This window comes from Triturus cristatus, chromosome 9 (genome assembly GCF_964204655.1).
Source record: "Triturus cristatus chromosome 9, aTriCri1.1, whole genome shotgun sequence".
Lineage (NCBI taxonomy): Eukaryota > Metazoa > Chordata > Amphibia > Caudata > Salamandridae > Triturus > Triturus cristatus.
The window spans coordinates 1101935700-1101956392 of record NC_140592.1 but is presented as its reverse complement, the minus strand read 5'-3'; positions in this window follow the sequence as shown (position 1 = coordinate 1101956392).

The following is a 20693-nucleotide window of genomic DNA, read 5'->3' as shown; positions in this document are numbered from 1 at the left end:
TTCTACGGAAACTTACACATACTTAGTCTTTTAAACAATCACTTATAGAAACACATACTTATTCATACAGGAACTCTTTCAATCTCTCACTCTCACATATACTCACATATATACACCAATAGTCACATATACTAGTTTAAAACATATGTAGTTACTCATAAAGACACTATTGAGACAGTCATTCACTCACTAACACACCCATACACACACTCATCCACCCATACAGTCCTGCACACATGCTGTGTTCAACACATACAAACAGTGAGTCACTCATTCATGCACCTATGCACTACGTAATACCCCCCACCGAACCATGCAGACACTCAGACTGATACTCAAAAAACCAACTAATAACCTATATAGACACCCATGTAGCTACTCACCAACCCATGCAGCCACTTATACACAAAGTGAGAGACTGATACAGATATTTACATATTTAAACATTACTCACTAAGCCATGTATTCACTATGATACACTTAATCAGTCAGTTACACAATCAATTTTTCAAAAACAAATCATCCATTTAGACACTTATATACCCATTTATTCTTCCATCGACCTTGATATATACATATATAAAACATATTTAATTTTCAGAAAAACACACATTCACTGGATGATGTCATCAGTGATGTCATCAGTGATGTCATTTGAGATGTCATCAGTGATGTCATGAGTGATGTCACTGACCATGTCATGAGTGATGTAATATGTGACGTCATCAGCAGTGCATTGCGGGCGCCCGAGTTATAGTTAGCTGAACTAACTATAACGGGGGAATTTCAATGGTTTTGTACAAGTGAAAAGTCCAGCTAACTATAACACCCCTGAAACCTATGGTTTTTTCAGTGAATATATATATATATATATATATATATATATATATATATATTCACTGAAAAAACCATAGGTTTCACACACGTTATAGTTAGGAATTAGCATTTAAAAAACCTTGCAAATTCACTGAAAAAACCATAGGTTTCACACATGTTATAGTTAGCTGGACATTTTACTGATAAAAAACCTATGAAATTCCCCCATTATAGTTAGTGCAGGCAACTATAACTCACGCAACCGCAATCCTCTGCTGATGCTAATACTGTATTTAGACACTTATTTGCCCATGTCTTCTTCCATTAAATTTTAGCTATACATATATTACAAATATTTTTTTTTCATAAAGACACATATGTCATCAGCAGAGGATTGCGGTTGCGTGAGTTATAGTTGCCTGCACTAACTATAATGGGGGAATTTCATAGGTTTTTTATCAGTAAAATGTCCAGCTAACTATAACATGTGTGAAACCTATGGTTTTTTCAGTGAATTTGCAAGGTTTTTTAAATGCTAATTCCTAACTATAACGTGTGTGAAACCTATGGTTTTTTCAGTGAATTTGTACGTTTTTTTAAATGCTAAGTTACTTTACGCCATTCGTGGCGTGCGCGCCCACTTAACGCAGTTCGTTCCGTGCGCGCACGGTGCACTTCGCGCACCGTGTGTGCACAGTGAGCACGCGGTGCGCTTCGCGCACCACACGCCCACTTTACGCAGTTAGTGCCGTGCACGCACGGTGGGCACCGCATGCCCACGTTACGCTGGATGGGCCATGTACGCACGATGCGCTTCGCGCACCGTGCGCACATGGAGGGCATATTATGCGCTTCGTTGTGCAAGGTAAACTTTTACATTTTCATTGCTTATATATGCCATGCCCAAATGTTGCCCTTCGGGCGCCATTTACACACGGGGTGGGGAGAGTATGGTTAATTTTTTTTTTTTAAACATTTATTTTATCATCTGTGTTCTATGCCATGTACAAATGGTGCCATTCGGGCACCATTTGCACACGGGGTGGGGAGAGTATGGTTAATTTTTTTTTTTTTAAATATTTTTTACCGTACGCGTACGGTAAGCGTAATCGGCGAGTTTTCGAAAAAACATTTTTGGGACTTTTTGCCCTTGGGGGTTCTTTGGGGACAGCTTCATCAAGGCTAGGTGGTTAGGAGCTGTCTAAACAGCCCCTTTACATGTTTATTCCCTTTGTTTTTCCTCCCCCCCTCAGAGTGCGAGAGAGAAAATGGCGGCCGCCGCTTCCTGGTTTCGACCGATTCGAATGTTTACTAAGATCTAACAGCCAATCAGAATTGCGCTCGCGCACGTCACCGTACGCGTACGGTAAGCTTACCGTAAGCGCACGGTAAGCGCACCGTAAGCTGCCACAGATATATATATTGATTTAAATGCTATTTTCTCAGGAACTACTGAACAGATTTACACCAGACCTACAAAAGGCACTTCCTTGACCTGAGGACTACCTCTCTGCCAAATTTCAAGTAACTCTGTTCAGCCGTTCGGGCTGTAGCTGTGTCTAAAGGTCCTATGGAAAAATAAATGGGAAAAACGTGTTTTGGGACCCCCCTTTTTTCTCAGCCCCCGCTTGACGAATCCCCCCGAGACTTTCAGGGTAGGAGCGGAGCGTAGCGCCCCACCTATTTTGAAACTTTCGCGAGGATTCGTCGACCGGCGCCAAAGTTATTCCAAATAGAATGTTGCGGATTTCCTATGGAAACAGGGTCCTAACTATAACTACCTACTGGCGACCGCCAGTAGGTAATATATATATATATATATATATACATATATATATTTATATATATTATCTACTGGCGGTCGCCAGTAGATAGTTATAGTTAGGATCGTGTTTCCATAGGAAATCCGCAACATTCTATTTGGAATAACTTTGGCGCCGATTGACGAATCCTTGTGAAATTTTCAAAATAGGTGGGGTGCTCCGCTCCGCTCCTTCCCTGAAAGTCTCGGGGGAATTCGTCAAGCGGGGGCTGAGAAAAAGGGGGGGTCCCAAAACGCGTTTTCCCCATGCATTTTTCCATAGGACCTTTAGTCCAAGCTACAGCCCGAACGGCTGAACAGAATTACTTGAAATTTGGCAGAGAGGTAGTCCTCAGGTCAGGGATGTGCCTTTTGCAGGTCTGGTGTAAATCTGGTCAGTATTTCCTGAGAAAATAGCATTTAAAAGCATATATAGATCTATAAGCTCGCACCGTGCGCGTACGGTAAAACTTACCGTACGCGCACGCTGCCGTGGCGAGCGCGATTCTGATTGGTTGTTAGATCTTAGTAAACATTCGAATCGGTCGAAACCAGGAAGTGTCGGCCGCCATTTTGTCTCTCGCAGTCTGAGGGGGTGAAAAACAAAGGTGGAGAACATGAAAAGGGGGCAGGGTGGACGGTTCCTGACCCCCTAGCCTTTGTCAGGGGGTCCCAGAAGGACCCCCAAGGGCCAAAATTTCCGTAGCGTGCGCGTACGGTAGAAACGGAAAAATTCTGCGAACTGCGTAACGTGGGCGCGCGGTGCACGAAGCGCAATGCGTGCCCACAGCATGCGCACGGTGCGCAAAGCGCACCGTGCGCGTACGGTACGCGCACGTTGAAAAACCTTAAAAAAAATACATAACTTAGCATTTTAAAAAACGTACAAATTCACTGAAAAAACCATAGGTTTCACACACGTTATAGTTAGGAATTAGCATTTAAAAAACCTTGCAAATTCACTTAAAAAACCATAGGTTTCACACATGTTATAGTTAGCTGGACATTTCACTCGTGAAAAACCATTGAAATTCCCCCGTTATAGTTAGTGCAGGCAACTATAACTCACGCGACCGCAATCCTCTGCTGATGACGTCAGATATTACATCACTGATGACATATGTGTCTTTCTGAAAAAAAAATATTTGTAATATATGTATAGCTAAAAATTAATGGAAGAAGACATGGGTAAATAAGTGTCTAAATACAGTGATGTAATATCTGACGTCATCAGCAGAGGATTGCGGTCGCGTGAGTTATAGTTGCCTGCACGCTCCAAACGAAAACTTTGACCAGCACACACAGGAGAAAGAATATCCTTTTTATTGGATAATTCGTGCACTCACCGATGCGTTCCGGCTAAATGCCTTTTTCAATGTTGGTGGCAGCCTTTTTTTTCTCTTTTGTATACAAACAAACTTAATTGCATCATATTAACAACACTAAGACAGACTTCATGATTTAGCAAAATACAGCACCATCTTATAGCATGTAAATCCATTTGTTTCTCAATATATGAGTGAGTTTCTTACAATTCCTATTAAAACAGTGCTACCTTAATTCATGAAATTTTATATATCATTTAGAATTAATGATGTTGTCATTTTCACAGTGTTTTATCTCATGTCATCAGGGGCTACCATTCCATACAATTAAGCCCACAGATGGGCATTCTTACATCAATCAGCCTGCATGGGCTTTTATTGCACTATTTCATATACTTCTGCTATTATTACACGTTTATCATCCCCTAATCTCAGGAGCTCTGTTACTTGCTATCTTGCCCACAGATGGGCAATTTTAAGAAACTCAACATATCTTGGCCTATATGGGCTTTGATATACATAACTATAATTTGTGTATGCGGTGACCCTTCCACAAACTGCTAATTATTATGTTATGTCATCTTTTACAAGTGAACCCCCAGTTCTTCACTACTGTTCAAACCCCTGGGTGCTTTTGTTTGTAAATTAATTATGTATCTTGATTCCAATCTACGAAGCTTTAACTCTCTGTCCCCACCTCTCACATCATGAGATACTTGGTCCAGACAGAAGAAGCTGAGCAGATTTCTGTTGCTTTGATGGTAGGATTCAAAGTGTCTGGCAACTGGTTAAGTAACATCCTTGTTATGTTATGTTATAGACACTGTTACCCCTCAAAGAAGAGGAGGAGATAGGGAATCCAAATTGAGAAGGCTGGAAACAACCTATATTCTGCAATTTGATTCTAAACATCCGAGGGGTTTAAATAACAGTAAAGACTTATACACATTTCTATAACATTTTATCATTTAATAAGCAACATCCTTGGGGACTCAAGCATAATATATAGGACAAATGATTTTTCATCTATTGGCAGTCTTCCTTTAGAGATGTGCGTCAACAATCTCCACTAGACAAGAATTTTTTAAGGCAAATTTTAGGATGGTATTTATATATTTATGATGTTTTAGGATTGATTTTAGAAATCAGTAAGGGAAAGCATACTATATGCTTCCACATATATGGAATGGTTTCTAGTTGGATCTACCTATTATATTTAAGATATTTATTGTTGTCCTGAAAACTGTTTGCACTTTAGAATACTCTTGCGTTTTGCACAATCTTTCAACTCACATTGAAGATACTTGAAGTAATATGTGAATTTGATTGGTCACCTTGGTGTCACCTGAAACTGTGTAGTGTTTACATATTTTTTCTGTTTTTAAGTTTTATTATAAGTAGCACTTTATTATATTTTGGTAAGCACTTTGATGGTTTTAAAGTAAGGACACAGTGAAATATAGAAATTATTTATGCATTTATGCTGCTATTAGTACCTGTTTATTTTAAACAGTGGAAATTTTTAAAAAAACATAAGAAAACAGTTTCTTTTTTATAATCCTGGGGTATATATATAAAAAATTGTGACCTGAACTTTTATATTTATGTAATTATTTATGATCCTTTTTTAACACCTCCTCGATATATTGTAGTGTTTCTACTGTGTCCATGAACCAAGCCATTGCACTTGCACTTTAAATAATGTGGTTTGAAGCTAATGAGATGTCATGTGATCAAGGGCGGGATCGCCCGAAACGTGTAATGGCGGAATTGGCTAAATAAAGAAAATAGCACAAGAAATACTGGGTCCACGCTCGTTCGTTTCTTCAAAAAGGAAAGTGAGGGCGAGTTGTTGCAGATATATATATATATATATTTATATATTTATATATACACACACACACAAATATATATATGTGTGCCATTGAATTCGAACAGGTGCTTAAAGAGATTGCAAAGTTGAAAGAAGAATTGGACCAACATGCTGCACAGGAGGAAATTAAAGTTGCACTTGAGCAAATGGAGACTAGGCTGGATAAATATGAAGAAGAAATTAAGTTGAAGAAGAAACGAAAATTTCTAAGAGACAAATTTGATTATGCCAGCGGAAGGATCCTTACTTTTCGCAAAAGATATGACGGTGCAATTAGGCAGTTTAAACAAATGGGAAGATTCAGTAAAGAACCAGAAATTGTAACATCTGAATCAGGATCTGACATGTATTCAGATTTGGAGGAGGCACCTGTAGCTGCAGTCGATGAATCAGCACCCACCTTCAGGCCCTTTGAAGAGTATCGTTTTTTACAAACAAACATGACATTGCGATCTCGACCCCCAGAGTCAGTACCAGGAAAAGGGAGAGGAAGAGGCGTAACCGCAAAGGGAAGAAAACAAGGAGAGGCAGAAGGAAGCGCCAAGGTAACAATGCCGCATGGGAGACAAACACGGCAATCCAAGCAGAAATAATGGGTGAGAAAAATCTGACAGTTTTGAATTTATCTTCCCATGCTTTAACCGAGGCAGAGGAGTCTCTGCTTGAACTTGGTTTGACTTTCTGTCCAATGGCAAACTTTGATTATGCTAGAACTCGAATTGATGTGTTTCTCTTTGTTCGCAAGTTGAAATTGCTCAAGATGTTCATGCAGAAAATCAATAAGCATTCGGTGGAATCGGTTACTGCTGAAACTGATACGAGTGTCTTGATGTCTAAGAATCTATGTTTGGGAGATATAGAGGGTATGGCATCTGTAATGGAACTTTGCGGGGAATCAATTGTTGATGAACGGGCTCTGTTGGAACAGATGGGGTTGGAGCTAACAGGGAAAGTTTCTACGAAATTTAAACCTAAGTCGACCTTCAATCCCAAAACCCCACATGATTCCCTCGACACTTTCCATGAGGTAGTTGTGAGGGACTTGATGCGCATCTGGGACACGACTAAAAACAGACACGCATATAACCTATTACCCGAACAACGACAGGCACTGGGCACTTTAAACAGTGATCCGGGGTTTATAATTAAGCCTTCGGATAAAGGGGGCAATGTTGTCCTATAGGACATCAACTTGTACAAACAAGAGGCTCATACACAATTGATTCTGTCTGGCAACTATGTCAAATCAAGCAGGGAAGACTACACTCGGGCAATGAATATTTATTACAACAAATTGGGGGAATGGAGAAAGAAAGGCCTTTTAGAAGACAGTGAATACAGATTTCTCTATGTGAAACATCCGGTAGCATCCTGTTTTTATATGTTACCAAAGGTCCATAAGAACCCAGTTACCCCCCCAGGCAGACCAATAGTCTCGGCTAAAGGTAGTCTTCTCGAAAATACTTCAACTTTCCTTGATGCTTTTCTTTCCCCCTACGTACTAACCCTCCCCTCATACTGTAGGGACAGCACAGATTTTATTAATCAAATTGAGGGTATATTGTGGCAAGAGAATTTTTGGCTTGCAACGGTGGATGTGGTATCGCTGTAAACCTGCATCAGGCATTCTGATGGAATACAGGCGTGCAAACATTTTTTCAGGGACAGGTCCATCTTTTTATATGATCAAACAAATATGCTTCTAGACATGCTGATGTTCTGTTTGAATAACAATTTTTTCTTGTTTGAAGATCAATGGTTTAAGCAAGAGATTGGCACGGCGATGGGAAGTTGCTTTGCGCTGAGCTACGCTTGCATGATGATGGGATGGTGGGAGGAGCAACTTGTGTGGACGGATGCTAATGAACATTTAACAAAAGATATTGTTTTCTACACCAGATTCATTGATGATATTTTTTTAATCTGGGGGGATCTAGATCTAACCTTGATATGTTATTTCAGGTTTTTAATAGCAATAATGTTAATCTTCGTTTCACACATAAAGTTGCGCAGGATGAGAGGGATTTTCAAGATGTCCGAGTTAGGATTGAGGATGGGGCTATAACTACTAGCCTATGCAGGAAGTCCTCAGCTGGGAACAGCATTCTACATGCCAGGAGCCACCATCCCCCTAAACTCAAGTGGAGTATCCCCTACGGGGAACTACTAAGAGCTAGACGAAATTGCAGCTCCATGAGTAGTTTTGAAAAAGAACAGGAGATTATGTTACAAAGGTTCCGAGAGAGGGGTTACCCGGAAGATGTTCTTTTGAGTGCTAAGGATCAAGTATCCAAAAAGAGTAGAGCTACACTATTAATTAAAAGACCTTTCCCTGACAAAGGGGTGAACAACATCAGGATGATTACTACCTACAGTGTAGCAGCAAAGGCTGTTAGTGACACGCTGAACAAACACTGGCATTTGGTCAAAGGTGACCCAATTGTGGGTACAAGTGTCAATGCATATCCTCAGATAACTTATCGCAAAGCACGTTCCTTATGGGACATGCTTGTGAGAAGTTACTTAGTAACAAGTAAAAAGTTGACATGGATACAACAGCAGAATGGTTTTTTCAAGTGTGGGAAATGTAAGGCGTGTGGCACCAGCAAGAATGTGAAATCTTACCCCTTACCAACAGGGAAAACTGGCATGATTAAGAAATTTATGAATTGTAATTCTGATTTTTGCGTGTACGCCATCAAATGCCCATGTGCAAAATTGTATGTTGGGAGCACAATCTTTCCTGTGAAAAAGCGAATTCTTGAACACCTTAGAGCGATTAAGAATGTGGACTTGAATTACTCAACTGCTAGGCACTGGCTGAGGTATCATAATAAGGATGTTAATTGTTTTTCATTTTTTGGAATTGACAGGGTGCCAGCAAACCCCAGAGGGGGAGATCGTGAGAAACGTTTGAGAATTCTGGAGTCACAATATATCATTTTGCTTGAGTCCAGGAACCCTTTTGGCCTCAATGAGGATGAGGAGCTTTTTGTCCATATATGATGTTTCATAAATGTAGCTGGAACATTATTATATATTTTTGTGTAATTAACAATGATTAATTGTCATTATCGAAATTTGGTATCTGCTATTTGGTTTCCCCTACCTCCTTTCAAGCTGTGTTCAGAACTTTGTGTAAATACTTAATTTAATATGTTTTTTTCACTCTGATGTTTTCAATAATAGGACAGCCTTAGGTCACTTGACTTGATCCTTGAGAGTATTTCTCTTTTTGTGAAAATAATGAATTAGTATCGGTTAATGCCACTGGGCAACAATAATGTCAATTGTTGAACTTTTCACAGTAATAAGTGAAAACTCTCTTACTTTATCAAATTATAAACCGTGCACTTGCAATTTATGTAAAAAGAACTATATGTTTTTTCTTTCTCACTGTGAGTGTTTTGTAAAGTCTCGTTTCTATTGCTATGCTCGGGGTACGAGCAACATTCAGTCCTCTTTTGATGTTTTTGTAAACACTAGAAATGGTGGAAGAGTGATTTTCAATGGTGGCTAGTGACGAAGAGCGTCTGCTCGAAACGAGTTGCCAATAAATTCTTTTCTGAATGACCGAGCCTTGGAGTGCGAGTATTCCTTTTCTAGGATACAGCCTTGAGGAGTTTCTGTTAATATATACCGGGACCCGAACCAGGGAACTCGCACCGGCCCCGACAGGAGTGGAGCTGACGTGTTCGGGGAATCTTTCTACTGTGTGTATATATATATATATATATATATATATAATCTTTATATATATATATATATATACATATATTCAAAAAAGAAGCAGAGAACTCTGGGTAGTTCTCAAGTTTAGGTGGAAAGCAGCTCCTGTATGGAGCACTCTCAACACCAGCGACACTCTAGATCGGCTCACCTCAAATGTCTGTTTTTCTATCAAAATCTTTAAGCATAGGATTAGCACAATGCCATCCACGCCGAGATAGAAAAGGACAAAGTCTTTTGCCATTTGTACAGCAAAGTCTTTAAGCATAGGACTAGCACAGTGCTGCCCTTGCCGAGCTGTAAAATGACAAAAGCCAATTACCACTCCAGGCACAGTATTACAGCTTTGAATTGGTAAAATACCAATCAAGCCAACCTGAAATGAGTAAAAGCAACCCCTGAAACAGTGTTTCGCTCTAATTAGAGCTCTTCAGAGAGGTATAGCTTTGTCCAGACACAAGGGAGCACCCAGTATAAGTCAAAGAAATACCCTTTCAGGCATAGAGTGACGAATAAATTATTCAAAAAAGAAGCAGAGAACTCTGGGTAGTTCTCAAGTTTAGGTGGAAAGCAGCTCCTGTATGGAGCACTCTCAACACCAGCGACACTCTAGATCGGCTCACCTCAAATGTCTGTTTTTCTATCAAAATCTTTAAGCATAGGATTAGCACAATGCCATCCACGCCGAGATAGAAAAGGACAAAGTCTTTTGCCATTTGTACAGCAAAGTCTTTAAGCATAGGACTTTACAAAACTCTACTCTATGCTATTCCACTGTATGCCACTGCACGCTAAGGCACTCCACTCTACCCTATTTTACTGTATGGAACTCCAAAGAACGTTACTTCACTGTATGCCCCTCCACTCTACATCACTCCACTGTACCCTATTCCATTCTACGCTATTTCCTTGGATGGCACTCCACTATATGCTATTCCACTGCAACCACTCCACTGTAAGACATTGCAATTTTGCCAAGCCACAGAATGCCACGCTACTCTACGCTATTCAACAGTATGGCACTCCACTATATGTCACTCAAATCGATGCCAAATCACTCTACGACACTCCATTCTACCCTATTCAATTCCACTCCACTGTATGATACTCCACTGTATGGTATTTCAGTTTATCACACTGCACTGTACACCAGTATAGGCTATGCCACTGCACTGTATGACACTCCACTGTATGCTAATCCACTGTATGCCACTTCACTGTACTCCACTGCCCTGTACTCTATTCCAATTTATGACAATTGACTCTTCTACACTCCACTGTACGCCATTTAATTGTATTGTATTTCAATGTACACTATAAAGACTACAGTATATGACACTGCTCTCTACACAAGTATACTGTAGGACACTCTCCTCAACTCTCTAGAACTGTACTCTATAAAACTACACTGCAATTTAGGACACTCTACGAGACTCTATTTTAATCTAGCCACATACATTTTACTGTCTAACTCTATAGTTAAATCTATGCCGAACACTCCATTGTACAACACTCTTATCTACTACAACATACAAATACACTGTATTATACTTTACTCCATACTATGTTACGCAACTCCACTGAACTCTACTCCACTGTATGAGACTGTACCCCACTGTATGCCACTGCCCAACTATCCACTCCATGCAGCTCCACTGTACAACACACTACTATACTTTATGCAACTCTATGCAACTCCACTCCACAACACTCTACTACATGGTTTCCCACTGTACCCCACTGCATTCTACTACACTGCACTCAATTCCACTATACAATACTCCACTCTATGATACTCAACTATATGACACTCTCCTTCATTTTACTATACGACACTCCAATTAATGTGACGTTAATAAATACCACTATGATTTGAAACACATTTTCATTAAAAACAATAAAAAAGATATTCGATTTAAAAAACAAAAGTACTGGATAAGTTATAGTTGGAAAAAAATGGTTCATTTTCCCAAACAAACCACACTTAAACTACATAAACATTGGAAATTCTAAAGTTATAGTTATAACTTTATTTTAGAATTTACACGCCACCTTCAAATTAATGTAAGTCGCGCACCTACGTACACAGTGTTACTTATTACTTACATTTTAACTTAACACACCACCTTTAAATTACTATAAACCTACTGCCTAGGTGGGCACTTATGATCCAGGACAAGCCTGTTCCATGCACCCATGATCTCCTTGCATATGCAGCAAAAAAGAGCTTTGTTCCGATAAGCAGAGTTGTTATCTGATTGAGCAGTGAGCAACTGGGCAGGCACAGTGTCACCAGGTTGAAAATATGTGGACGCCCCTGTTGAGTTATCAAGCTCTGCAGCCTGGGCTAACTCAGCCTGGGCAAGACGTTGAGGTTGCATATCCCTCAATGTTGTCACATTCCAGTGCTACTCATGCTGTATTGCTTGTTCCGGCTGCCCTTACTGAACTTCTTTTTGCATATTTCACAAATCACATATTTCTCAGATACTTTTTTCCCACCTGGTCTCCTTTGAAAAAATTCCCACACCAAGGACTCCTTTGGTGAATGAGGTGGCATATTTCAAGGACCAGCAGTATGTTTCTCATTTGAATCATAGGATGACATTCAGGAGACACAAAATCAGTAATGTCACAGGGCTAGTCAAAAAGATCTAACCACAGCAAAACCCAAAAGGTACATTTTGCATAACATGCCACCTCCATTTGGATCCAGCCATATGCAAATCAGTCTTAACCCTGCTACTCATGGGAATAGTCCAGTCCAAACTGGCAGGCCAGGTCCTCCCTAAATCAGAACAAAATCAACCTAGGACTGGTTTCCCCCAAGTTGGGGCTCCTCAGCAAGGTAAAGCTTGTTTCCAGTGGCACAGTGAGCCCGGGACGCATGTCTGGGCATTACTCGACACACTTAAGGTGGCAACTGCAAAAACAACAAGGAACAAGGTGATGGATGGCATGCTGCTGGACTGCCCCTATAGGAGCAGGGTCAAGACTGATTTGCATATAGCTGGGTCCAAACTGAGGTGGCATGTTATGCAAAATAACGATGGACTGGGATGCAGCCTGAGTGATTACCAGTGGCTGAAATTAGTTCAACCATTCCATCCATCACTGTTTTGTATACATACAGAATAAAATCTATCCATAGAGTGAATACTGTTTACAGTATTCACTTCTTTACTCATTTCAACTTCTTTTCTCAATGTAGGTTTGGGGATTATCAGGGGTTTGATACAGATAAAATCTGTCTGTAAAAGGGCATCATTTTTGGAAGAGATGTTCAGTATTTTTAGGAACTTGGCTTGCTCTGAACAGAGGTTCACAGATTGAACACCATTTCCAGTGAGGGTTTCTCTTATATCTGTGGTTGATTGGTAATGTCAAGTATGCTACCAGTGAAGTGTATGGTATAGAGTCAATGTGGTACGCAACACATACTTTCTACAGCTAAGGGAGCTGTTTCTGTGATGGCATTTATCATAGCACATATTCTTCTGCGTTATTTTGCACTTACATTTAGAGCTCTAAAGCTATAACCATTTATTGAGCAATGTGTACAGAAAAAGCATGGATGATGTCATCTGTGATGTAATCAGTGATGTCATCAATGATGGCATCAGTGATGCCATAAATGATGTCATAGAACATGTCATATGTTAGGCCATAAGCAGTGCATGGCGAGGCACAAGTTATAGTAAGTGCTACCTACTATAACTGCTGAATATCTATATCTATATATAAAAGTGTATTTATATTTATTCACTGAAAAAACCATAGGTTTCAGGGGCGTTATAATTAGCTGGACTTTTCACTCGTACAAAACCATAGAAATTCCCCCGTTATAGTTAGTTCAGCTAACTATAACTTGCGCGCCTGCAATGCACTGCTGATGACGTCACATATTACATCACTCATGTCATGGTCAGTGACATCACTCATGACATCACTGATGACATCTCAAATGACATCACTGATGACATCACTGATGACATCATCCAGTGAATGTGTGTTTTTCAGAAAATTACATATGTATATCTCAAGGTCGATGGAAGAATAAATGGGTATATAAGTGTCTAAATGAATGATTTGTTTTTGAAAAATTGATTGTATAACTGACTGATTAAGTGTATCTTAGTGAATACATGGCTTAGTGAGTAATGTTTAAATATGTAAATATCTGCATCAGTCTCTCACTTTGTGTATAAGTGGCTGCATGGGTTGGTGAGTAGCTACATGAGTGTCTATATAGGTTATTAGTTGGTTTTTTGAGTATCAGTATAAGTGTCTGATGTCTGTATGGTTCGGTGGGGGTATTACGTAGTGCATAGGTGCATGAATGAGTGACTCACTGTTTGTATGTGTTGAAGACAGCATGTGTGCAGGACTGTATGGGTGGATGAGTGTGTGCATGGGTGTGTTAGTGAGTGAATGACTGTCTCAATAGTGTCTCTATGAGTAACTACATATGTTTTAAACTAGTATATGTGACTATTGGTGTATATAAGTGAGTATATTTGAGAGTGAGAGATTGAAAGAGTTCCTGTATGAATAAGTATGTGTTTCTATAAGTGATTGTTAAAAAGGCTAAGTATGTGTAAGTTTCTGTAGAAGTAAGTGTGGTGGTGTGTGTTTAACTGTATATGCAGGTAAATGGATGTTTGATTCTTTATTAGCATGAGTGACTATGTGTGTGAGTAACTTTATGGATGAGTGGCGTTGTGTAACAGGATGTATAGGTGTATGAGTACATGTATGAGTGACTGTATAGGACTGTTGGTGAATGAGTGGATGTGGATGTGGATCTTACAATTACTGAATAGGTTGTTGTAACTGGTATTGGTATGTCCATTGTTTTGAAAATTTTAATTTCTATTTTTGAATGTGTGTATCAAAGGTTATATTAGGGGGAGAGGAGGTCTGCCACTCTATCACAAGGATGATGTCATCAGTGATGTCATGAGTGATGTCATGAGTGATGTCACTGACCATGTCATGAGTGATGTAATATGTGACGTCATCAGCAGTGCATTGCGGGCGTGCGAGTTATAGTTAGCCGAACTAACTATAACAGGGGAATTTCAATGGTTTTGTACGAATGAAAAGTCCAGCTAACTATAACGCCCCTGAAACCTATGGTTTTTTCAGTGAATTTCAAAGGTTTTTTAAATGCTAATTCCTAGCTATAACGTGCCTGAAACCTATGTTTTTTTCAGTGAATTTCAAAGGTTTTTTAAATGCTAATTTCTAGCTATGCCTACAGAGATAGGACATGTGAAGAAAGAAGGAAAAACGCACAGAAAGAAAAAAAAGAAATGCAGAAAGAAGCAACAGAAGTCCTCAAAGACGAAGAAAAGTGCAGGAAGAAGTATAACGTGCAGAAAGAACAAACAGAAGAGCAGAAACAAGCCTTGTTGCAAAATCATCCTGTACCCTCAACTTTTTCAGACGGATACTGGTGGTAACTGAGTCTGACTAACCAGTCCTAGAGCCACTGCTATGTTAAAAGACACTCAGAATACAGTGAAAACACCTACATACACTAGGGCACACTATGTGTTGGGGTCCCCCTGTGATTAGCATGACCTCCTCTGTAGGCCCCTAGTGTATAATAGGGCAGGGGATTAAAACTACCTCTTAAAACGCACCACAGGGCGTGTTTGAACACGTCACCTCATGCCCCGTCCCCTCCCTTCCCCACTGTGTAAACACGCCCTGTAGCCGTTTTAAGGTGGGAGATTAAGTCCCCTTGAATCCTGATGGTCCCTAGGGTCCAACTAGACCACTAGGTACCTCCAGTAAGCGCCACAGAGCTGCGTTGCAGAGAGGTGTAAAAAGTGGCACGGCCTGCACCACCTCTCTGCAACGCAGAGCAGTGGTGCTTACTGGAAGCACCTGGTGGGCTAGTTGGACCCCAGGGTCCCTCAGGATTGAAAGGGAATTATTTCCCCAACTTAAAAATGCGCCACAGGGCCTGTGGGCGTTCTGAGTTGAGAGATTAAGTCCCCGTGAATCCTAAGGGTCCCTGGGGTCAAACTAGCCCACTAGATACCTCCAGTAAGCGCCACAGAGCTGCGTTGCATGGAGGTGTAAAAAGGGGCGTGGCCTCAGAACACCTGTCAGCAACGCACCTCCCTGGCGCATACTGGAGATACCTGTTGGGCTAGTTGGCCCTCAGGGACCCTCAGTATTGAAGGGGAATTAATTCCTCAACTTACAACTGGCCAGGAGGCGCGTTTGCAGAGTGCTGCAAAGAGGGGGCGTGGCCTCCGGTGCGATGCCGGTCTTTTATTTATTTATTTTTAAGAAGGAGGGCTGTGTGGCCCCCTTTCTTTTTCTAATTTATTAGCCCTGGGGACCCCATCCCCCAGGGCCTGCACCCTAATTTTTTTTGTTGAAAAAAATTAATTTGGCCCTCCCAAGGCCTTAATCGGCCCCGGGGACACCAACCCCAGGTCATGGCCTTTTTTAAATGTTTTTATTCTTTAGGAGGGGGGCTGTGTTGCCCCCCTCCTCAGGCCACTTATGGCCCCGGGGACCCCATCCCCCGGGGCCGGCCTTTGTTTTTTATTTTAAAAAATATATATATATTTATAGAAACACCTAGGACATGCTGGACAAACCGTATGTACCTATCACCATGACGATTTGCGAAGGCGACTATGAATACAATGAATCCACGTAGAATGTATTCATACCGCTAGTGAAGTTCTGACATGTCTGAGAACCTACGGTGCCTAATCCCGGCGCCCCCGCTGGTGGGTACTCTCCAAGTAGACACCCTTGTTGTTTATTTATACAAACATGGGTAGCTATTGACGGGCACATTTAATACACATGCACACCAAGCCATTCAAAGGGGATTCGACAAAAATTCGACCAAACTATGCAAGAAACCCCCTCACGGTTAATAAAACACACATCCACCGCCGGATGTGTAATACTTTTTATTTTACTCTCTGGAAAGGCGACAAACCTCACTTGAGAGTCACAGCGTGCTCCTGGCTGAGCCCAATGCTGTGTTACACCCACCAGTGCCCGCCGAGTGCCACACACCTCTGTGTTGTATTCCACCAGCTAGTGCGTATGCTATGACACTCTCTAGCCCATGTGCACTGTAACACCACCCCGTGAATATGTCATGCCACACTTGCCTTCGCAGGGGTTATATTGCCCCATCTAACGTGCCTTCCTCGATGCCTATGTTATAAAGCACAGCGCTATGCCATACATATTACAATCTGAGATCCATATCTTTGTCACAGTGCATATACAATGTTACACTACCCAGCACATATTTTATATTACAACTTTAGAGACTACTTAGGTTACACAACACTGCCCTGTGCATATTACACTCCAAGGCGCATATCACATAGCAAGCGCTAGTGCCTGTGCTATCTCGCGCTCTCCAATGAATCTGTCATAGCGCACACTGTATTGCATATTATATTTCACGCCCCGGTTCATCTTATATCACACTTTTTGGTGCATAGTTTATACCATATACTATATCTAGTTTTCATTTTCAATCGTGCTCTCAGGACTATGTTCTATATAACACTGCGTCCACCTACCCTTTTCACGGGCATTACATTTTGCGATGGGGGGTGGAGGGTCAGGGGATGTTTCTGCCAAGTGAGCCCGGAGTCACAGTCCCAAACGTCCTCTTCTTCCTGAATAAAAGTGAGATTATGCTGCATACTTGTTCATATTTTAAGTAGTTCGCACAGACACACATTTTAAAAACAATAAAGTTCCTAATACCCACCTTCTATGAACAGTTAGCTTGCTGCCCCATCCACCTCCTCCCTATCCTCTGTTGTCTGAATCCATGGACTAGCCTCCTCCCTCCTGCCATGCATGGTCTGATGTGCTGCCACTGCCCTGCATTTAGCATGATGTACCAGTCCACTCATCCTGCCCTCCATTGCCCAATTCTATGGCCCATCATTGACCTCCTGCTTAGCCTCTGTGCTTTGCTTGCTGCCCCTATTCTCCTTCCCCCTGCCCTCCGATGTCTTTGTGCATGCCCCTGCCCCATCCTTTTTGACCACCATGTTCCATGGACCTGCCACTCCTATCTACTCTGAGTGTTCTGTTGAGCTGCCACTCCCCTACCACCTGCCTAGCATTGTCAGATGACTGTAACCTGCCCCTGCCACCTCCACCCTGCCTGTCCACATGCCATGCCCCTATCCCCTTCCTCCTGTCCTCCATGGTCAATTTTACTGCCACACCCTTCTGCCCTCCCTGGTCTGTTGTGCTGCAACTGCTCCTCCTGCCTGCCCCGCGCGGTCTGTTGTGAGGCCCCTTCCCCTGAACTCTCTTGTCTGTGCCCAGGTCCTGACCCTCCCTTCTATCCTCCATGGTCCTTTGTACATGCCCCTGCACCCTCCTTCTTGCCCATCATAGCCATTGTGCTGCCACTAACCCTCCCGCTTGCCATGCATGGTCTTCTGTGCTGCCATGGCCCCTCCCACCTTCCCTGTGTGGTCAGCTAGCTGCTCCTGACCCCCTCCCACCTTCCCTCCATGGTCTGTGTGTATGCCATCATAGTCTCACTGTTGCTCTCCATGGTGTGTCTTGTTTCTAGTGCCCATCCTGCCTGACCTCCATGGTCATCTTGCTGCTCCTGCCCTGCCCCCTTGCCCCTCTGTTTCCATGTGCAGACCCCTATTCCCTCCCTCCTGGCTTGTCGGTTCCATTGTAATGCCCCTGATCCGTCCCTCCTGCCCTTTCTGGTCTGTTATGCTGCAGCTTTCTCTCCTGTCTGTCCATTATGGTCAGCTAGCTACCATTGCCTCTTTCCCCTCTGTTGTCTGTTGTCCATGTGCATGGTCCTATCCCCTCCCTATTGCTTTCTATGGATTGTTGTGCTGCACTCCCGTCCCGCATGCCCTGTGTGGTGTATTGTGCTGCTGCAAACCCTGATGCCTGCCCTGTAGGGTCAGTTTGGTGCACCTCTCAATGTCCCTCCTGTCCTCTGTTATCCGAGTCCATGTCCCTACCCCAATTCCTCCTGCCTACCATGATCCAATGTACCATACTTGCGAACATTTTGAACTTGGTAAGAGGGAGATTTTGAAATAAAACTGGGGTATTGATTTTCCCCTTTGAGTTACATTGAAAAAGAGAAGATTGTAGACAGGAAACAGATCAAGTAAAGCCCATTTGAGCTTAAAAACATTGGACATTTCCTGGCTGAAACGGGTCTGTTGGCATGTATGGTTGTATGACCACTGCCTCTTCCTTCTGCCCACAATGGTCTATTATATTGCCACAGCCTCTCTTGCCAGTCCTATATTGTTGGTTTGTTGCCCCTGCCCCCCTTTCCACAGCCCTCCATAGTCTGTTGTGCTACCACTGCCCTTCCTGCCTGCCTAGTGTGGTCAAATTGTTGCCTCTGCACTCTCCTACCTGCCTTCAATTTTCAGAGTCCGTGCCCCTGGCCTCTGCCTCTCAACAGTATCACAATGAACAACTAGATTGCTAACATTCTACATTTATTACAAAAGTGTGGAATGCCTGACGTCATCTTGATGTAATCAAAACTGTAATGCCTAGAGCATTTCCTTTAGAAATTACATATATGAGAGGGTCTTATTTGCATCACAATTATGGTTAGTGCTCTAAAAAACTAAAATGAGGACATATTTTCTGAGTTTTCAAATAGCGACAAAGAACTTTTAAATTATTTGTAATCTTAGTTTTTTTATCCAGTTGACCACTTGATTAAATGTTGCATCCAAGGGGAGAGAGTGTGGTGTTACTTCCAGAGCTGCAGACTTTGCAACTGGGGAACCAGGTTGGAGTTTCTGATTCAGCTCAACATTCTGTGATTCTGGTCAAATCACTTAATCTCCCCATGTCTACAACCAACATGAATTTAATCTTGTGTGATGTAACAATGTTCATGTAAAGCACTCCAATACCTGACAAGTCTGCACTATATAAAACTGCAAATACACAAAAAATAAGTGTTTTGCACACTTCTGTCATTGGGCTACATTTGGGCTACATCTGGGTGATATTTGGGCTACATTTGGGCTCTTTTGTCTCTGGTGGAAATTTTAGGAGATTTATTTGTTATGAAGTTTCCTAATTTCCTCATTTACTGCAGTCTCCTCAGTAGGAAATGCTTTCAGTTTTTTACTTTGATTCCATCAAGAAGGTATTCAGATATGTCACACATTTGCTATAAATTCTGAATGTTAGCACTCTAGTTGCTCATTAGATCACTGTAGTAAAGCTACTGCTCAGCACAAAAGTCTGCTGCTGGTATTAAAAGTGCATGTTTCAGTCTGCATGTCAGAATGTTTTTATGAAATAAAAGAGGATTTCAGAAGTCAAAATGTGCCCTAGTTTTTCTTTCTGCAGCACTAATCATAATTTATATGGCAAAATGAACCCCCTCATTTTGTTCCTTTGTAAATTAAATGTTTTAAGTGTTACCACTTTATTCCAATCAAGATGGCTTCAGGTGTGCCATACTTTTGTCATAAGTAAGACTGTTAGCGCTCTAGTTGTTCTTTAGAGCACTCTGGAAAGCTGCAGTAGAACACAAAGGAATCAACTGACAGTCTCTGCCCTTGTTGGATGTACATGTTTTACTGAGAATATCAGACTTCATTCTTACATGACTGAGAAAGATAATGTGAATTTACAGAAAATATGCTCTCAGTTTAGCTTATAGATCACCTTCCAAACCTCTGTGGGAAAAGTATGAGAAAATAGTTTTGTCTCAAACATGGTTCGTGATATCACAGCAGAAGGCTTTTTCACATGGTAAAATCACCTTAGAACACACCACAATTCCTAAAATGAGTATGGTACCATCAACAAATGATTTATAATGTAACTAAAGTCTTAAAACCTTCTATTAACTGCAATGCTTTTTAATGAGGTACTATCATGTATATTGGTCCCAAGATGGCTGCCAACACTTCTTGGATGAAGTACTGACAGCCAATCAGATCTCACGATGAGATGTGTGGTTAGGCTCCGCCCAGATATGTATGTGATTTTACTTTTGATTTTCTCAGGAACTACTGAACAGATTGACACCATATATGCAAAAGGCACATGCCTGACCTGAGGACTACCTCTTTGCCAAATTTCAAGTAATTCTGTTCAGCCGTTCGGGCTG